At 39.0% G+C, this 21,145-nt stretch overlaps 1 protein-coding gene across 1 annotated transcript in view; it reads left to right on the forward strand.

Moving 5' to 3' along the window:
- LOC110836844 (dehydrogenase/reductase SDR family protein 7-like) overlaps nucleotides 1-21,145 on the forward strand; it is a 342,155-nt gene that overhangs the window by 82,386 nt on the left and 238,624 nt on the right. The window contains exon 3 of the mRNA XM_087351515.1: nucleotides 8,193-8,273. The gene's annotated coding sequence lies outside the window, so the exon portion shown is untranslated. The remainder of the gene's footprint in view (nucleotides 1-8,192; nucleotides 8,274-21,145) is intronic.

Raw genomic sequence — 21,145 nt, forward strand, 5'->3', positions numbered from 1 at the left:
TAATATGATGTGAAGGAAATGGATCAAAGAAGCAAAATGGACGGATGGCAATTTGGAAAAAATGAAATTTCGTAGATCATATTAACAGAAATTCCATATCACGTAAAGACTGTGTTGAAATTTAGTGTTTCGTGTGTAATTATTTCGTTGCAAGACTGTTTAGCCCTGATTTGGACTCTGTTTTTTTCCGGGCTGGATGGCATTTAACTCCATAACAAAATGCAATGATGGTATGAGACCTGTCACCACCACTTAACATGGCTTTATGATGCATTGTTTAGTCCAGTGGACGCGCGGCCTTCAGCCTTATCAGTTGCAGAGCATAATTATTGCTTTAGTAGGTGGCTGGTTGGTCGTACTTGTCTCTCAGGGACAAATAGCACTGGATGCTACGATTGTTTCATTAAGAAGGTAGAGGTCGCGCGAGTAGTGGTGGCACCTAAATGCGCGATGTATAAGCCGAGAGAGGGGAGTTCATTAGTAGTGGGGGTCGCACAGACTCAGCTGCGGTGACGCACCGAACTAAACACAGCTAGAGCTACAAACCAACTGAATCTGACACCCCTCTAGCGCGTGCTTTGGACGGGTCCATCTCATACGACCAAAATCAGTCCTTTGCGCAAGTGACAGCACTTCTCGCTCGGCCTCTAGCATATGTTGAATATTTACTCTTCATATTATGTGATGGAGCTACATCCGTTATGGAAACCGAATATTCACAAAAGCCCACGACTGAGCAGAAAATTTTTGACACAAAAAGCTAAAGGAAAGTGACAACATAGAAGGCCTCATCCAAAATGTAATTTTTAATATAATATTAAAATGGATCGTGCAGAAATAGGCTAATAAAACGTGAATTTCTCCTGGGTTCAAAGATATCGACTAAATTTAGCTGGTTCAGAATATTTAAATGACGTATTTCGGGAACTACCGAACGAATTTTTATTAATATGAATGGGGAATTTATACTAAAATTTGTATACACACTCCTGTTTAAATTAAAATTGAGCAGCGACAACGGGGATTGTTTATCAAAGAACTATCCAGATTGCCATGGTTACCAGGATACCTGCCCGCCGCCTAAGCACGTGGGGAGTTCTCCATGACGTCACCAAGTCAGACCCCGCCCTTGCAACATTCATTGACTTCGCAGAAATATTCTCTAGGTATAGCAGGAGTTGACTGACTCGTGCACAGAACAAGAAAATCCTGTAGTCTTATTGCCTGTGGCGTAAAAGGTTTCTCTTTCAGCTTGTCACCTAGTCTTCAGTGACAATTATTTTAATTAGTGATCTGTCTGACGACAGGTCCATATGAACAGGATCCTTCCATCCTTTTCTCGGACTGGGACCTGTTCATATACGTTCTTGGCAGATGATCAAAAAGTGGTTTGCCATTGCCTTCTTCTGTGTGTGCATGGAGTAATTGTTGGGATGCCACGGAGAAACCGGGGAAGCCCCCGGAGGAAAACTTCGTGATGCCTAGACTACGGCCTTGCCCAACACAAGTTATAAATTCGGGCACCGCCGGGAATCGAACCCGAGATCCCAGGATTACAAGGCCAGCGTTCTAACCGTTAGACCACCGTGGCTTGGTTCAGTGACAATTATTGTCGCATAAATGAAAGTGACAGGTTATGAGTGAAAGATAAGGTTATAAGTCCATTAGCAAAACCACTCAGAGCAGATCGTATGTCAAGATACACAGTCCTTTCAAGCGTATGACGAAATGGGTATCAAAAAATCACGTTAATATACCATATTGATTCGATTTTAAAATGTTCTTGGTTAAAATTTTAAAGTTTCTGAAACCGGGGTGCGTCTTACATTTGATTAGGAGTCAACAGCGTCTTCTTTTTCTGAAAACCTATTACTAAAATAAGGCTGCGTCTCACAATCGATGGTGTCGTAAAATTGAGTAAATATGGTAAGACCTATCAGTTGGGGGAATTTCTAAATAAGACGTTTAACTTAGGTCTACTTTAAATTCTGTTTTATATAGGCTTTGTATAAGATGAACACAAATGATCTGAGCTTTAACAAACACTTACTTAACGAAAAAGTAACGTGAAACACCACTAGAAAAAAAATCAAAAAATGTTTTAGCGTGCGGGAGAAGTAACTTAACTCCATCGACGGTCACCAGGAGTGCAGTAAGATGGCGATTCGATCCTAGAAAGTATTTTGCGAGCTTCAGTTCCATTCCACAGAATCTGTGACAATTGTTCAACAGGGATTTTGGTGAAAATCCCACAAGGAAATACCACGTACAAATTAAATTCACTTTCTCGGGCTGAGCGCCATTTTAGCAGTTATGACCTTAATGATTATCGTTTGAGTTACGTAACTTCTACCACATGCTACAATAATTTTTGAAGTTTGGTATAATATAAGTCCCAGTTCTGAGTACCTTTTAGTTTTTCTTAAATAAGTATGTGAAATCGTTCAGATAATTTGTGTTCCTCCTGCAATTTTCTTCAGACGGTAAGCATTCGTAAGATGGTTATCTTCTGGGTTGTAGCGTCGTGTAGTCTTGTAGAAGTTTACCGACGTTTCAGACGTCCTTCCTGCCTCCATCATTAGGGCGATGTGCACTGGATACTGGGATCGACCCGTTCTTCAAGTGCCTGAGCTCTGTGGGTCCCAATTTTTCGTTGGCTTTATCTATAGACATTCGGTAGGACTCCTTGGACGAGGGATCGGCCCGTCGCAAGGCATCTACATGTACACAGAACAGCACAACACAGAAAAACGCGGACAAACATCCATGGCTTGAGTGGGATTCGAACCCACGGTCCCAGCGACCAAGCGGCAGAAGGCCCACGCCTCAGATTGTACGGCCACTGCGGACCCCGAGCGATGAACACACATTCGTTTAAACGTCTCTGCCGTGTCAGGAGACTGCGCGAAATCAATTTTGAAAATTACTTATAGTCCTGTTGTCATGTTGCTGAAAATCCATTTTCAAGCGGTTCAGTATAAAACGCCATCTTCTGTCAATTGTTAACTTGAAGACCATAGGTCCCATCTGTCTAACGCAAGAATTGTTATGACGTGTGTAGATTTCTTAATTTGTTTGTCGAAAACTCTCTTTATCGAAAGCGTTGAATTGAAATGTGTGTTGTCATAATGTAAGATTCACTTGTACATTTCTGACAAACTCGTTACCACAAACGTTGCAGTCCAGTTACGTCCTTGTATGATTTGAATCATAAAATCGCAATAGATTTTCATTTGATAATGTTGGCAACAGATAGACACGGTTATAATCACTGATTTTCACATTCGCGTCTTCGACGCTTTTGGATACATTGCATTTTCCATCAAAGACTTCTGCATTTTGTTTGAGACATACTTAAAGCCCAAATGTTATCATCGGTTACTATTGTTTTAAATGCACGGATCTTGAAGTCTTGCTGAAAATTCTAAGCAAATTAGTTTTCTCGGTTTTTAAGAAAGAAACAGCACACTGCACGAAAAGAGCACTTACAGCAACTTTAAAACAAATCAAATACCAGTCACAGTTTGAATCAAAGCTGCTGATTCATGTAGTTACATGATTCAACTCATGATCCGTGTCAGTTGATGCAGAAATACGTCATTACTCATATTAAATTGCCAGACCTCAAATAGCCTACTGAACTGACTGTGAATCACTGCAAATTAATCGGTTATTAATTAAAACCACATGAGTCCACAAACTCCACTTTAGAGAAAATTAACAAAAAAGCATGCTAACAAACACATTATTTATTTTACGCTTGATTTTTCCCCAATAAGAAGTGACAAGTAACTAATTTTCTGATATAGGTCTAGTTCACTAGCATCTTTTGGATGAAAACTTAAAAGATAAAGTTATTTTTGGATTCGTGTTGAATTCAAGTATCGACAAAATAACAAAAAGGCGTTGACTTATGTGGTTATGTCTTCTTCCACTGCTGGAATGACCACTTTGTCACTATAGGTTTTACTAGTATTATTACGGTAAGAACTTAAACCTAAACATCGTAACATGACTCTAGTCGGTTTTGAGGTTTTCACGGCGGGTAGTCTGGTACTCATCGCCCTGATGATGAAGGCAGCAAGGACCTCTGAAACGTCATCAAACTTCTACCAGACTACACGGCGAAACAACCCAGAAGATAGATATCTTTAGGACTCAAGTAGTTTTAAGGAAACAGACTATAGATAAGGCTTCTGACGCGCAGTAACGGCTTGGACTGATGTGATTCACTAGGACTGTTAAATATAATCGGATATTCAGATTGGGTGGCAATGAATTTTGAACCCACCTGCAGATAACATCCCCCGAAATTAGCCTGTCTTAAATTTATTCGTGAATATAATTTTGATGTTGCGATTCTATAGACTAGCCATATCGAGTTCCTTTCTTTCGCTTGAATTTTGAATTTAGGTTTTTAGCATCTGAACCGATGAAAGGGCAATGGTTTTGGTAAAGGATTCATGAAAAATATATATAATTGCCAAAGATATTCCCGAGCTTCGTAACGTTTACAAATATACACGTTGCTGGCCGGCCAAAAGCGTTGGTACAGGGAGGCAGTGCGCATAAGTGCGATATTGTTTTAATAAAAATTAGTTAATTGTGACCTGTGAAATTTGAGGTTCTGACGGAAGGTGTAGGTAGTATATTTATCTGAAACGTTGGCATCTACCTACGAGTTCCAACTCAGAACAACAACCTATTTTATAAATCTTTCTTCATAAAATAAGGAACGTGGGTGAAGAACGCATATGAGCAAATTGACACCAGTGAAGAAAGCAGACATAATAAGGTATTTCACAGGCCTATAATGTATGATCTGAAAATGTCTGCTAGCAGATACTTTTCTTCCGAGAACAATACGTCAAGGCAATTCCTCTGAATTTCCTCCTGTAACAACAGAAATCCCCCGAAAACTCAATTTGAAAATAACCCTTTTGTAATCTCACCATCATCTCGACGTTTTCCTTTACGCGCCTGGCAGTAAATTTACAGATTACCCGTTAAGCAAGCGTGTCAGATGTGTTGCCCATGCAAAAGGCTTTCGCTGAATAATAATGATCCCATATTATCGTGAATTTATAAAGTTATGATTTAATATATTTGCGCTCAAGATACGGAGCGTTCGATATTCTAAGGGACAGTACGAAAGGCGAAAAGTATCAATATTCAGAACGGAGTAGCATTACATCGTGACGTCAGTCATTCATAACGACTGTTAAAACTGCCCACGCTTCCCAGAAGTGTTGTCGACAGTTGAATGCAAGAAAATTTATATTCATTTCGACCTTGACTCAGTGCGATTGAAGCTAATGTGATTAGACCGATAAAGTATAACATCGGTTAATGTATTGCTAGAATAAAATATTGTCAGCAGAACAGGTTTCGAATACGATGCTAAGAGAACTTTCTGACGTATGTTACTTTAATTTCACACCTCGACGAACGATTATTTTATGGAATGGTGCACCATCTAGACCAGCGTTTCTCAAACTATGGTACGCGTACCACTGGTGGTACGCGAACTAAGTAAGAAAATTAAAAAATAATATTTACGTAAATAAGTTTTCCCTGAACGTATTTAGTTGTATATATTAAATTTTGTCCGTCTAATCACAATAATTCTTATTAAATATAATATTCATAAAATATTTTAAATGTTAATTATTGTAATATTTTAATATTTAATAAGAATTATTGTGATTAGACGGACAAAATTTAATATATACTTATTATATCACAATATGACGCAACTTTACCATCGTATTTAGTTGTGTTGAATTAGAATCAAGATTGATCAAGATCAGAAGTTTTCCAACATTTCAGTGGTGCTTTCTGCCCCAAACATCCTCCATGAACACTCTGATTAATGATTTTCCAATTTCTCATTCATATTTAAGTCAACAACATTGCATTTCGATTCTGTTGTATAAATCGTCCACAGAGCTCAGCTGCTACTTGCCGCAAATTGTTTTACGTGCAAAATGTAGGGAATTCCATCGTTAAGGAAGTCGCTCGTACAGTGTAACAGAAAACACACCTTTTTCCGCATTAAACTTGGTGTGGCATGGCCTTGGAAGCATATGTACGTCACAAATGTCAAGTTCACGCAGACAAGTAACAGCTTATCTGTCTGCACACACAGTTTTTCTTCTGGAATTGGGTGTAAATCAGTTAATTTGACTCTGTGTTCTGGCCCTTATACGTTTTCTACACAACACGGTAAAAAAATCTCCATGGTACTTACTATGTACGAAGCCAAGAGGACGTGTTTAGGGTTTATTAGATCCTGTATTATATATAGCACGGGTTCAGAAATAATTCGTGTAAAAACATATCGAGAAATGAATAATTAATTCGATTAAATTCAATTTGAAATTCGTGTAACGTAAGGGTATATGTAGGTCTCTCAGCGCTGTACGTTTTTGAGAGTGATATATTCTTATAATACCGGCACATCGTCTTGTAAAACTTACTTTTACGAAACGATTTCCATTTGGTATAACAGGAAGAGTGAATATTCAGACCTACAAACCAATCTGCGCTCATTCTGACATAACCTATTTCTTTCTTCCCACATGTAACTGCGTGCACGGTAACGTTGCGATGTATCGCAACACTCGAATCGAGTTTGCTGCGATGGAAGCCAAGTTCTATAAACGCCAAGGTTTTCACTTCGGTAATTTCATATTTTATTGTGCTTAAAACTGACGTGTATTGTAGCAACGCTTCTAATTTAAGATGTACTTTACTATGACGGAATTTTCCAGTGTCACTGTGTGACGTCGAAGTTTGCAGGACGGGATGTTTGCCTTATCGATAAGTTGGAGGTCGAACTGATAACGACACCTATTACAGCAAGCTACATAGCTCACAGACTGATGATTCATCTCAGTTGCCACGTATTTTTCCTCATGTATGCGACTGTTCCTTCTACGAACATGCAGACACATACGCACATAGATTTTTTTTTGCAGTTAGTATATCTGAAGTAAATAAATATAACAAGGAAATGTATAACATTCTCCCGGTACACGTGAAAGTTGATGAGGATAATAATATTTAGGTTTATTTTATCCGTAAGCCTCAAGGCCCGACCACGGGGTGTGTCACTTCACCTCTATTTGTCCTGTAAATTTTTATCGGTTTATAACAACACGTGGCATCTAGTACTCCATTAATAGTTTAGATTTTCATTTTCCTGAATCGAGGACGTTAGATCTATGTGATTGAATCGTGTTTTTAAACCAGGGGTTCTCATTTTTTGCCATACCTGGGCCACATTCACCGTTTCTTACTGAGGAACTGTCACTGATTTAAACCTTAAAATCTCAAGTTTAAAACGTCGGTAGTGACATTTCCGTTAAACCATACGAAATGGCTGAATTGTCTTGATCCATTTTTCATGACGTCGTATGAACGCGGTTGAAGTGCGATGTGCAATTATATTTGTCTCGTGTATACAAGAATTTTTCTGGTATTGTATTTTTTTCGTCTCCGTTCCAGTTGCGACCATAACTGAGTTTTGTGCAAAAGCGATCTATGTCTGCTGTTTTCTCGTTGCAAGCAATCAATAGGCTGTGTTGTGTTATAGCTACACAAATAAAACAATGGTCATTAAGAATACCTGTTTACAAGAGCGTCATAAATGAATAGCTTAATTTGTTTGTAGGTCTATAATTTATTATCCAAGAAAATTTGCTCTAAAGTTTGCGAGGTTTCTAGTAGCACGTGTTTTAGTAAATGTAAATTATAAATGTAAATACATACAGAGAACCGTACGTTACCGACGTCATTATATAAAATAAATTGCTTAACGAAACACCTTTACGGCCAGTGAGTTAGTAACTACAATCAGTATTAATTCATTTTAACCAAAATCAATTTAAATTTTAACATTTGTGGGAGATTTACGTGTGGATCAGAAAATAATAGTAAAATAAATATGAAAAGAATTATATAATGGTGTGGAATAAATTAAAATGGCTAAGTATAGATTATAGTCACTGGCTCTTGTAAACCTGGTTATACATCATCGATTTGCATAAAATAATTCTCACTTAGTTTCTTGACCAGCTGAGCAGCTGTCATCTTTTCAAGAAGATCTTTGGTCCATGGAGACTTTTTTAATTAACCCTGTCTCCCGATATACGACTAAAAATTGTAATCGAAAGTTTCTTCTGTTACAGATTTGCTCCTTGGTTTTTGAAAATGGATGACGGAAGTGGAGGTTGGCGCGGGCCTGTGAACTTTCTCCTGGCACAGAAATGGTAAGTCTCGCATCCAAAACTTAATTAATCACACAGGGCTACTTATTTTCTTTCCTGATTTCGAGTCCGCGTGCTAAATGTTCGCTATTGCTGTCTACCACGAATGTTAGGCAACATCGGGAAGAAATGATGGTCATTTCTTCACATTTGCAGACTTACACTTTCCGTTTTTCCCCTTGAAAATTGTGTCCCATTACCTAGGTATTTATTTACAACATGGGTTGTCAATTTTTTCCATACCCGGACCCACTTCACCGTTGATATCTTGTTAAAAGTGCTTCTGACTTACTATTACAATCATGTTCAAGTATACTCGATAGTTTTCCTTGACGAAGTTACTAATTAGTGGCATATTTGTCACTATTTTGGCTTGGGTGATCTCTCAATACCATTTTTAATGATTCTTATGTATCTCTCTGTCCTAGATTGACGTTTTTCATTAATCTAAACAGCTGATTTTCTAATATCATATGAGTAGTTCTTATCATACAGACTCAAAATATTTCTAACAAATGTATGCGGAGCGAGACACAGGTTGAGAACCCCTGACTTATAACAAATTCAGCGTTCAGATGGGACGGATTGACAATACATGCAACTGAATGTCAGTTCAAGGAAACAATAGCGTGGACTCCAGACGTTCCCATGAGACATAACATTGTCAGATACGAAGAACTGTGACATACATCAAGGCATGAACTCGGCCTTGCGCTGTCTTGACATCAGATGTCAGTTTCGGACGTTCGGTAACTTTCCCAGGAGCTTGCGATTTGTTGATACGTCTCCAAATAACATTTTGATTCATGGAAGACTGGTCTTGCATGTAAATTTCATTCTTCCCTTGACCTTGATAGCCTTTAGAAAAAAATTAACTACTAATTCACTTTTCAACATTCCTGTAGGACCCAAAGGTTACTATAACGAAGTACTTCGAAATTTATGAGAAATTAAGCATAGCAAATACAGGGTTAGTCTAAATGATGTTCCCGATTTGAAAGACATGTTACTCACGTTTAATGAAATTCAGATACACAAAATTGGTAACGATGGAAAGAGAAACTCTCAAAGTTTTGTTTCAGTACATCACAGGCGGGATACCAAGCTCCGTGCTGATTGCAAATCCTACACTAGACACATTTCACAGCCAATGCTAAAGACTCAAACGTACAAATTTTCATTCTTAGAAAGTGACGCGTTAATCGATTTTGCTTTAGGCCTTTCGTTAACACATTTGCGTATCGAGGAGGTGGTTTTGTACAGCCATTTTTGAAAATATGTTTCCGCTGTAAAACCTGAATTTTACATGCCAAGTGATCACAGAACACACGCAACTGGGACTGTGCGTTGTTTATTGTTCAGATGTCAAATAAATATTCGAGGTCGTTTTGCGGTCAACTTGGTTGTGACCGCGTTCGATCTTGTAAGTGGCTACCAACATTTTGAAGGAGCGAAGAGCTAGTAACCACCTGACAAAACCACATGGCTTCACAGTGTAGAAGACCACAATGCATGCTAAATGTTCTTCACGATCAATGGCAAATTATCCATTCAGTCAGTGGCCAACAGCCAAAATCTGACCTTGGCATCAACTGGCTTTTATCAGCCATTACCAGAAAAAAAGCGATTTCAGTTGCTGGAACACTTTGTGCAAAACCTTGATGAGTGACCAGTCCTAGCATACGGTGACAGCAAATGGCGGTTCCTATGAACCAAGATGGTAGGAAGGTATCAGTTCATACAGTTCTCATAACATATCTTCAGTGTACTGGTATTCTAGTTTTGTACCGTGGTGTGGTTCCAAAACCTGATCGGGGAAAATGTTTATTGGGTTTTACCTTTCGGCGAGCTTGCTTCCAGGAACGCAACCCTGGCATCCATTTTGTAGGAAAATGAGAGACAGCGTTATCACGACGTACGGTTTGATAGAATATGAATTTAATACCATTTCTCAGAAACAGAAGTGAAGGGCTTGTGGGAGCAGCTCTGTGTAAATATGTGAGAAACAAATAAAAGATAAGCTTTCATTGAATTCGCATTATTTCTCTACCAAAAAGTCCAGTGCGATTTACACACACAATTTTACTAACTTATTCCAATTTACATTTACTTACTGATAACTCGTTATTCGCAAGAAAATCATGAAAATAACGCATGTAGGGCTGTCAATGTGTGTGTTTGCCCATCTGTCTGTCTGTTCGCATGAGTCAACAAGCCAGAAAAGTGTACTCCGTACCGGAATAAAGAGAAATTCCTCACTCATCCTCTGCCACGTAAATTTATGTTATGAAACATTGTTACATCAGCCATTACCACGACATACATTTTCCAAACGAGTATTTTCTACCCGTAGAAAATTCACTCCATTCGTTTGTCTCATTTGCCTCAATCTACCACACGTAATCTAACTATACCTAAATTAAAAAATTACATAACAATGTTGTTGCCTAATCTAACCTAACTTTGCTAACCGAAAGTAAAAAAAATAATCTAACTTAAATTTATATCAACTAAAGTACCTTGTTCCTAACCTTACATAACCCGACTTAAAATAACCTAATGAACCTGATTAACCTACATTAATCTAACCTGTTCTAATCTCAACTAACCTAACCTGACCCCACAAAACAGCCTGAAATAACCCAACTATATTCTCGGACTTTCACAATCATAAAAAGCTCAATTTTTCATAGTTTAAAAAATTGTTTGAAAAGTAAATTCCTCAAAATTCAAAATTTGCAACAACTTGAGCACTTTCAAATTTCCAAGCTGTCTAAATTCTCAAAAATTTTAAACACCCACAATTTTCATATATTCAAAATTTATCAAAAATTCAAAATACAAAACTGAAAGTTACATAACACCCACATTCGAAAATCCAAACATTTAAAGTTCAAAAGAACACAACGTTTCGGGGGCTGGATCTGTTTCCATCCTCATATGAAAATTGAAGGGGCACTCACTCGGTTCCAGGTTGGGGGAATTTCAGTGGCAGGTTAGCTCTTTCTACCTGACCCAACTTAGTAGGTTTCCCTTCCCTTTCACATGAGGACAGAAAAAGTTCCAGTTTCCGAAACGTTGTTCCTTTGAATACCAGACGATGGACAAAGTGCAAAGATTTAGTAATCCTGGGTGTTAAACACCATATTCAGAACCCTTTAAAATTAAACCTGCCCTAACATAACCTAATGGACCTGACAAAAAGCAGCCTAACCTAACAGAACAGAAACTAACGTGTCCTAATCATTTCTAACCTAAAATGTCCGAACAATAGCAATACTAACACACACGAACACTTCGTCTGATTCCCAAACACATCAGTACAAACCGCGATTACCATAGTAACCACGGTAAATATTCAAAGAACGCGTAACAGCAGTTACCAAACGTAACCATGGCAAAAACACAAATTCCCACTAGAGCCACCAGATCGCAAAACCTCAATGTCGACCTCGGGAACTTCCTCAATCGTTTTTCTTTGTTATCACCGCTCGTAGGACATTCAAAAGTACGATTTTGAAGTCGTGCGTAATGGCGCAACCTCAATATCAACTTTCATCCAAATCCGTCCAGTTGTTCTGGAGTTACCACACAGACGACCATACGAAAAGGTTATTTGTTAAGGGGGTGGAAAAGGTTGGGTTAGGCTAGGTCAGTGACGCGCACGAGCAGACTACCATTTGCAATGGTCAGTTGTTTAGGGGTATAATTGGTTGAGTTGGGTTAGGTTAGTTTAGTTTACGACAGTATAGGTTAGGTTAGGAAAAGGCTAAGTTGAGCTAGGCTGGTGTATGTTAGACCAGTGGTATTCAACCTGGGGTACGCGATGACATCTTAGGGGTAAGTGAAATTTAAAAAATATGTATATATTATTTTATGATAAACACTGAATAATCAGTAATGTAATTTATTTAATTTATTTTAGATGTAGATTATATACTACGTATAACTTGAATTATACACCAACAACTTTGGGGGTACAAAGTTGAAGAGAAATTGTATCTGGGGGTACGCGAACAAAAAAGGTTGAATACCACTGTGTTAGACTATGTATTAGGATTCAGAATTTGCGAGGAATGCATATGGAAAAAATGTGTATATTGGGATACGGATTACATATTTATTGTTACTTACTATTGCACGCGATTATGGCCCTGATGATGGAGGCAGGAAAGACCTCTGAAACGCTGGTAAACGTATTTCAGACTACAAAGTACTACAGTCCAGAAGACAGCCATCTTCGTACTCACCACCGTGAAAACCTCAAATCCTACAAAGGATTTGGAGATTGGTCTTCAATATGAAATTTCGTTCGCTTAAAGGGACAGGATTTTATTAGCAGGTCATATTTATAAAATTAGCGAGAATTTCCGCGTTCCTATAGAGATTAGCCTGAGATGAGACTTGTGTCTGATGCTTCCTGCGTTTGAGAGACCTTCACTGCTGTTGCGAATTGTATCGCCTTCCACACTTTCATCAGAAATGTGTCAATCAAGAACTTTCTCTTGTTAATACAGAAGCTGTTCATCACCACGAATGCCCATAGCTACCGATTTCCGCTTTCGGTAGAGAATATGTCCTTGGAGACAGATGAACGGGATGTCCGCGTTGACCCATTTCTACCAAATTTACCTATAATTGGGACGTATTTCTCTTTATGTCTAAATCCTTTAGTGAATATTATGTTAAGAACTGTGAAGGTGAGATTTCAGATTCTCGCGGAGACTTGTATGAAAGAGGCTGTCTTCTGGAATGTGGCGGCATGTAGTTTGGTTTCTATTGACTGACGTTTAAGAGAATCTGCTCCATATCTCAGGAGACAGTCATCTTAAAAAAATTGTCTAGTTCAAAGATTTTAAAATACTTTGTATCTGATTATTTATCAGGCTTTGGTGTCGTGTAAGATTTTTCTACTGGGTGCAACATTAAACATGACGAAAGCTTAATTCCAGTTTGGGGCACACTTTGTTCGAATGCCTAACTTTTTTTTTTTTAATACACGTCTCTTCTTGCAACGCAGAACCAATCATTCTACAGTCACTTCATGGCATAGAAGCAGTAAATAGTTTTCATTGTAATAGACAAGCAACATTTATAATCAGATTCCATACGGTCTGTAATTACAATCAAAGACACGCAAAAATGTATTCGAAATTTAATTACCTTCATTGGAGTAGGCCTATTTTATTTTCAAGATATGTTGTTTCAGATTTCACATATGAAACATTTTATGATCTTGAATTTGATCTGCTCCTAAATTGCGAACTGGATAACTTTCAGCTTGAAATACCAATACCAAATTTAGGTCTAACTGAAATGAGTAAAGTAACTTTGTGGATGAAAATATGGTTGGTGAAAGTCGACCAAATCCATTTATGCACTTTTTGCGAACGAAATATACAATAAACCGTCTGTCAAAATCTTGAAAACTGTTCTGTTGTTGTCACGTTATTAGCTGAAACACAGAAGGGAAGTTTCGTCTACTTGTTGAGGAGCAAAGCGAAAGTTTGAATATTCAGTCTTTATTTCGCGGTCCATACAGCCACAACCCTCCACTTTGACCTACATTCTACAGCACGAACTCGTCACAATACTGGCTAAACAAACCATGTCAACATAGTACGTACTATTCAACAGGATACATGAATATAGCTCCTTTCTTCTGCCCGGGCTAGATGAAAGGAATGTCATGGTGATGGCGATACCATAGTATCCTGATATTCCTACTGCTTTTAAACATACAGAAGATTCCTTCGTCAGAAATTAATAGTCGCTCAGCTAGCCCAAAAATTCTCTCATGGAACTCGAAGGTTCTTTACCGTATCCACAAGATATCGCCACTGATCCCAGACCTAAGCCAGATGAATCCAATTTACATCCTCTCAGCCGTGTTCCTTTAAGATTAATTTTAATATTCTTGTCATTTAGTGAATCATTAAGCAGACAAATGCATTAACGTAGGAGTGACGAGAAGTGATAAAATTATAATGTATATATATTAAATAAAAAGAAAGATTAATATGATTTCTCAATAATCGTCTGATTTAAATAATAGGACATGCTCACTGAAACGACAACGTTTTTGAAACAAACGTACTATATTTCGGTTTTCCATTAAATTTTATTAAATTAACATACGTTGTATATTGAAATATATTGACTCGGGGGGGAAAGTGTTATATTAAGCGTTGGAAAAGTCCACCGCGTTCAGCGATGCATTTATGCACTCTTTTGTCATGTCTGATGCAAACCGGTGGAGATGTCCTGCGTCATAGAAATGGCTCCCCAGACGAGATACTGTGGATTTGTTTGGCATATGAGAATCCATAACCGTATCCATAAACTCGTTCTGTGAAGTCGAGTAAGTACGAGATGCCAGGTTGTGTTCGACAATGAACACTCGTTGCATTTGTGAAGGGAAAAAAACATTTTTTAAACTCGACTGTTGAAAAACAACTGACGCACTAGCGCGAGTAGGTAACAATATCACGTGACCTGCGTGGTCTCTTGTAAAAAACAGCTACACTGTTTGTTTATTAATCCAATGGAACCGCATTGAATTGCAATTATCAATAAATATTTTGATATCGGTTACGTGACTGTTCGATCACTTTGTGTAAGACGATGACAGACCATGGTCACTCTGTAGAAGGACTTGGGATATCGCACATGGTAGAATAGTTACAGATGAGCATCTGAAGTTAATTAAACTTCAGTACTGTGTTAAATAGCAATGCCATATAGCGGTTTGACTTTCGTTTAAGAGATAACCGGTTCTGAACAGCTGTCGTGGCTGAGGTATCTTGAATGATGGGAACGTACCGTGAAATAATTATCACTTGTTCCTCAACGCCTCTAGAACACCATAAAAACATAAACTCGTATCATTAGATAGTAAATAGTCTTGAAGTTGAGGTAGCATCATTAAATAACCTATAATGACCAACTTATAAATCTGTACTCCTCCCCCAATATTGTCAGGGTGATTAAGTCGAGAAGAATGAGATAGGCGAGGCATGTAGCGTGCATGGATGGGGCAAGAGGTGTGCACCGGGTATTGGTTGGGAAGCCTGAGGGGAAGAGACCGCTGGGGAGACCTAGACGTAGATGGGAGGATAATCTCAGGCGGGATCTATGGGAGATAGGAGTTGAAGGAGACTGGATTTTGTCGGCCCAGGACAGGGTCCGGCGGAGGGCTTTGGTTAATTCGGTGATGAACCTTCAGATTCGATAAGCCATCTGTACCGTATTGTCTGTGTGATCTTTAAGTGTTAATGGCCTAAACGTGTGATGTAAAATATACTTCCTCCTAGCAACGTCAATCTTTATTTTATCGTGAGGCCAAATTTTCTTCCCTAATTCGAAAGTCAGGCTCCGCCATTGAACGTCTGAGAAACAGTTAACTCTCGATATGCGCACTCAATTTGCTGTGAATGGACACTGCGAGTCGAGTCACTGCTTGTTAGCAAATCAGATCTCCTGGAAATGTATTTATGTAACTGTACAGAGGAGAGAAAAGGAGAAAAATGATTTAACAGAAGATGATAATACATTTGCATTATTTCCCAGGTCTATTATTATCGTTTTGTTCCTATTGCAATTCGTGAAATTTATTTGAGAAAGGAAATTTCATGTAAAAACGGGAAAAAAATTCAGCCCAAACATTAATAAAGTAAGCTTATATTCAGAATAATTTAAATAGTTTACTGAAAGACGGAAAATCGAAACGACTCAAAATACGCAATCTTCAGTAACAGTTTTGGGTATTTGTGGGTTATCGGGACACATCGCTTTAAAAATAGGTTAGGTTTGGTTAGGTTAGGTTAGGTTGTTATGAAACTATATTTCAGTGATAGAGTGAAATAGAGGTGCGGTAAACAATCTTGCAGAACAACAACCTAACCTAACCTAACCTAACCTATTTTTAAAGCGATGTGTCCCGATAACCCACAAGTACCCAGTTTTGTGTAAATACGTGAATCGAATGTTCTGCTTGGGGATTCTTAGCCCTCAGTCCACTGATGTGTTTTGTTAAGGCTAGCCTGCATTTTTGTAATACTAAATAATCCTACGTCATACATATAGTCATGGTTACCTGATATCAGTAAACACGTTTAGTTATGATCGCCGTTATCTGGCACTGTGAACAACCGTTCATGTTAATGAAGAACTTCAAGCCAAGAAACAGAACTGTTATGATTGATCAACATTTAGTAGTTCCGTGAGAATTTAAATATAAATTAAACTTCATATTCATTAGCAAAACCAGTGTCAAATACCTTAAAAATGACTAAGAAATCACGCAAGTGGACCTGTTGGAAGAGGAAGGCTAGTTTCGGAACGTTTTAACAGATTATCGTGATGTTTGAACAAAGATTCGTGACTTCTAACTTTGCTGCCTGACAGTCGACTGAAGAGAGTTATGTGGCTCCAGGCTTGGGAAAGATTGGAAACCCCTGATTTAATTACAGGTAGCGCACTTACCTTTGTTTCAAAAACAAATGCGGAGACATATGTTGAATCTGAAGATTAGACGATACAACAAAACAAACTTACAACGGAAGCCCAACAGACATTAAAGTTCTTCCGTTTGCGATAAGGTTTTGTTTAATACATGTACTTATAGTCAAAATGTTGTACACACAAGAACAACGTCATCAGATACGTACGCAAGTAGCTAATAAATCGTTTGAAAATGTGGCATTGTTTAGATATATGGAAACCGCGGTAACAAATCAAAATTATATCCCCGAGGAAATTAAGATGAATGCTTGCTACAATGCTGATGAGAATTGTCTGTAAACGTCAATATCAAAATGAATAAAACTATATTTTTACATGAAAATTCCTGTCTTCTGGGTTGTTGCGCTGTGAAGTATGACCTCTGAAACGTTGGTTAACATCGACCAGACTACACAGCGCAACAACCCAGAAGACGGAAATCTTCATACTCATCGCCCTGATGACGGAGGCAGTATGACCTCTGAAACGTTGGTAAACTTCGACCAGACTACACAGCGCAACAACCCAGAAGACAGAAATCTTCATACACATCGCCGTAATAACGGAGGCAGTATGACCTCTGAAACGTTGGTAAACATCGACCAGACTACACAGCGCAACAACCCAGAAGACAGAAATCTTCATACTCATCGCCCTGATGATGGAGGCAGTATGACCTCCGAAACGTTGGTTAACATCGACCAGACTACACAGCGCAACAACCCAGAAGACAGAAATCTTCATACTCATCGCCCTGATGACGGAGGCAGTATGACCTCTAAAACGTTGGTTAACATCGACCAGACTACAAATCGCAACAACCCAGAAGACAGAAATCTTCATACTAAGAATCGACCTGATGACGGAGGCAGTATGACCTCTGAAACGTTGGTTGACATCGACCAGACTACACAGCGCAACAACCCAGAAGACAGAAATCTTCATACTAAGAATCGACCTGATGACGGAGGCAGTATGACCTCTGAAACGTTGGTTGACATCGACCAGACTACACAGCGCAACAACCCAGAAGACAGAAATCTTCATACTCATCGCCCTGATGACGGAGGCAGTATGACCTCTGAAACGTTGGTTAACATCGACCAGACTACACAGCGCAACAACCCAGAAGACAGAAATCTTCATACTCATCGCCCTGATGACGGAGGCAGTATGACCCCTGAAACGTTGGTTAACATCGACCAGACTACACAGCGCAACAACCCAGAAGACAGAAATCTTCATACTCATCGCCCTTATGACGGAGGCAGTATGACCTCTGAAACGTTGGTTAACATCGACCAGACTACACGGCGCAACAACCCAGAAGACGGAAATCTTCATACTCATCGCCCTGATGACGGAGGCAGTATGACCTCTGAAACGTTGGTTAACATCGACCACACTACACAGCGCAACAACCCAGAAGACAGAAATCTTCATACTCATCGCCCTGATGACGGAGGCAGTATGACCCCTGAAACGTTGGTTAACATCGACCAGACTACACAGCGCAACAACCCAGAAGACAGAAATCTTCATACTCATCGCCCTGATGACGGAGGCAGTATGACCTCTGAAACGTTGGTTAACATCGACCAGACTACACGGCGCAACAACCCAGAAGACGGAAATCTTCATACTCATCGCCCTGATGACGGAGGCAGTATGACCTCTGAAACGTTGGTTAACATCGACCACACTACACAGCGCAACAACCCAGAAGACAGAAATCTTCATACTCACCACTGCGAAAACCTCAAATCATATATTTTTAAATTTTTTGTACAGACGTGAAACCTTGTCTCCCGAATTAAGTTGTCTTAAAATAACACACACCCATTTCTTCATCGACTAGAGAAACGTGGAACTCTTCCTTGATCGGTAGATGAAGCAAACAGTTTTACAGTGTTTCCCTCTTCCATTACAACTGCTACGTATCTTACAAGGTCTCATCCACAGTGTCGACCCTGAATTTAATGCATCGGAGCAGATAAATAAAACCTATTTGAGATATCGATGTTAGTAATGAAAAGGAATATTTATTTAAGCTGTATATATATGTATATAGTTCTATTATATGATGTTTACAGTCAGTCATACTACGAGATAGACACCACCATTTTGGTTATCTCGTTCGAAAGTCCACAGACCTTGACTCACATTACTGTCTGCTGGACGAATCAATACCTGTAGCAACACGTACCGAAAGACGCACTCAGCCATGAACCTCGGTTCAATTCCTTCCTGCTGGCCACTGCTGTTAGGTTTTTGCTAGAAATAACTGTAGTTTGTAATATTCACAGCGCGTATGTTTAGACAGGAAGTAAATGGTAGACGAGAGGGGATCGTGTTCTGGATTCTGATAATTTGACAGACTGTTTTCAGTCACTCCTATTTCTGTTGAAACGATTGTGAAATTATGGAATACAAGTTATTACGTAATAATTCATTAAATATCATGACAAGGTTGTAATGTTTTTAAATAAAATCTATAAACGTAAGGAAAGTAATAAAATCTCAGTTGATTTTGAAAATAAACAACACATAAAATCAAGGTTGGAAGGATATTTGATAGTCAAATACAGGCGTACCTCGCAAATATTACGTTTTTTTATAAATCGAAGGTTTGTGGCAACCCTGCGTCGAGCAAGTTTACCGGCGCCATTTTTCAAACAGCATGTGCTCACTTCGTGTCTCTGTGTCACATTTTGGTAATTCTATTGCACAGTTAATAGACTACAGTATAGTGTAAACATAACTTTTATATGCACTGGGAAACCAAAAATTTCGTGTGACTCGCTTTATTGCGGCGGTCTGGAACCGAACCCGCAATATCTCCGAGGTATGCCTGTACGTGATAAGCTATATTCGGATCATTTCATTTCAAAGATCTCCTAAATTTTTATTTGTTCATTATTCTTTATCTCTTCGCATTTCACTTGGTGCTTGCTACCTTGTAACTGAAACAATCACTTAAAAACATTAGCATTAATTGTAATCGTTCTGCGACCTAGTAGAAATCTCGTAGCTAAAGTGAGGAAATCGCTTGAGATGTCCACACAACGTTCTCATCTTACAGACAAAAGTAAAAATATTCCTTGAACACAATGAATGTCCTTCGAGTCCAGATGTTAAAACTTTCACAAGAGTAATGGAAGTTTGAGGAAGGGGTGTGACCCGTTCTGGGCGGTGATCGTGAACGAAGAAGGTGCAAGCAGAGAGAGATACTGGGTCAAGGTCCCGACTGGGTGACGTCGACAAAACGCTTCATCGTGGCAGGCAGAGGGAGACGCTTGGCGCCAAAGAGAAGCTTTCTATCTCTCTTTGTTACAGTGAAAATGGACGACATGACATGACGTGACATGACATGGACTGGCCGTTAGTTCAGGCAGAATTCTTCTGCTGAAACAAGCCTGCAAAGCAAATTTTAAGAACCCACACAGAGGGCGACATATATCATTCAACGAACGACAATGTTAACCGACATAAAAGTCGTTTCTGATATCTACAGCTTGAAACAGTGTTTATTAACCCACTGTCTGTCTGTGTTTTGTGAGGTCTACATGCATTTTTTATCTGTGTCATTCTCTGTTACGAAAAATATTCGTCTGATATAAAAACACGAAATGATGTAAGAAAAGTTTTATTAATGACGTTAGCATTTGCCAATACCTACTGCTGTGCGCAAATATTTGGCTGTAATATAAAAGTCAAAACAATAACAAAAAGTTGACAGTGGAACCACGGTTCCGGAGAATCTGACGTAAATACGTCTCTGTAATGTAATGGAATGTAATGTAATGTAATAATTCTTATATAAGATAAGTACTTGTGATATTCAAAAACGTTTTTACCAGCACAAAATTATCTACTCTACGACGCACTTGTACAAGCGATTCACAGCACAGCTCTTTCCGCAATAATGAAAGCGGATTGTTGACGGCAGTAATGTAACACAACAATGCCGCGTAAACAGATGACGTAACAATTAGTTTCTTGGGTAAAAGAGTAAAGCATTGGTATACGAGGTGCGATCGGAAAGTTTCTAGACTGCGCCTATAAAAACCCGTACACTTATCTCAGGTATTAAATTCATCCATCACCCTCGAAGTAGTTCCCCCGGGAGTGAACACAACGATCCCAGCGCCACTGCTAAGCCTGGAAGCATCCCTGGAAATCTTTCTTTGTCAGCCTGTCAAGCACCATCTGCGATTCTGCCTGAATCTCTTCTATCGTCTCAAATCTCCTTCCCTTTAGCTGAATTTTCATCTTTGGGAAGAGGAAGACGTCACACGGCGAATAAGGAGGGTGCGGGATGACGGCCATGGTGTTTGAGGCCAAAAACTGCCGAACTTTGAGGGCGGTGTGCG

This window comes from Zootermopsis nevadensis, unplaced genomic scaffold (assembly GCF_977971745.1).
Source record: "Zootermopsis nevadensis isolate Lab colony 2312 unplaced genomic scaffold, Znev_1.0 Znev_ptg000019l, whole genome shotgun sequence".
Lineage (NCBI taxonomy): Eukaryota > Metazoa > Arthropoda > Insecta > Blattodea > Termopsidae > Zootermopsis > Zootermopsis nevadensis.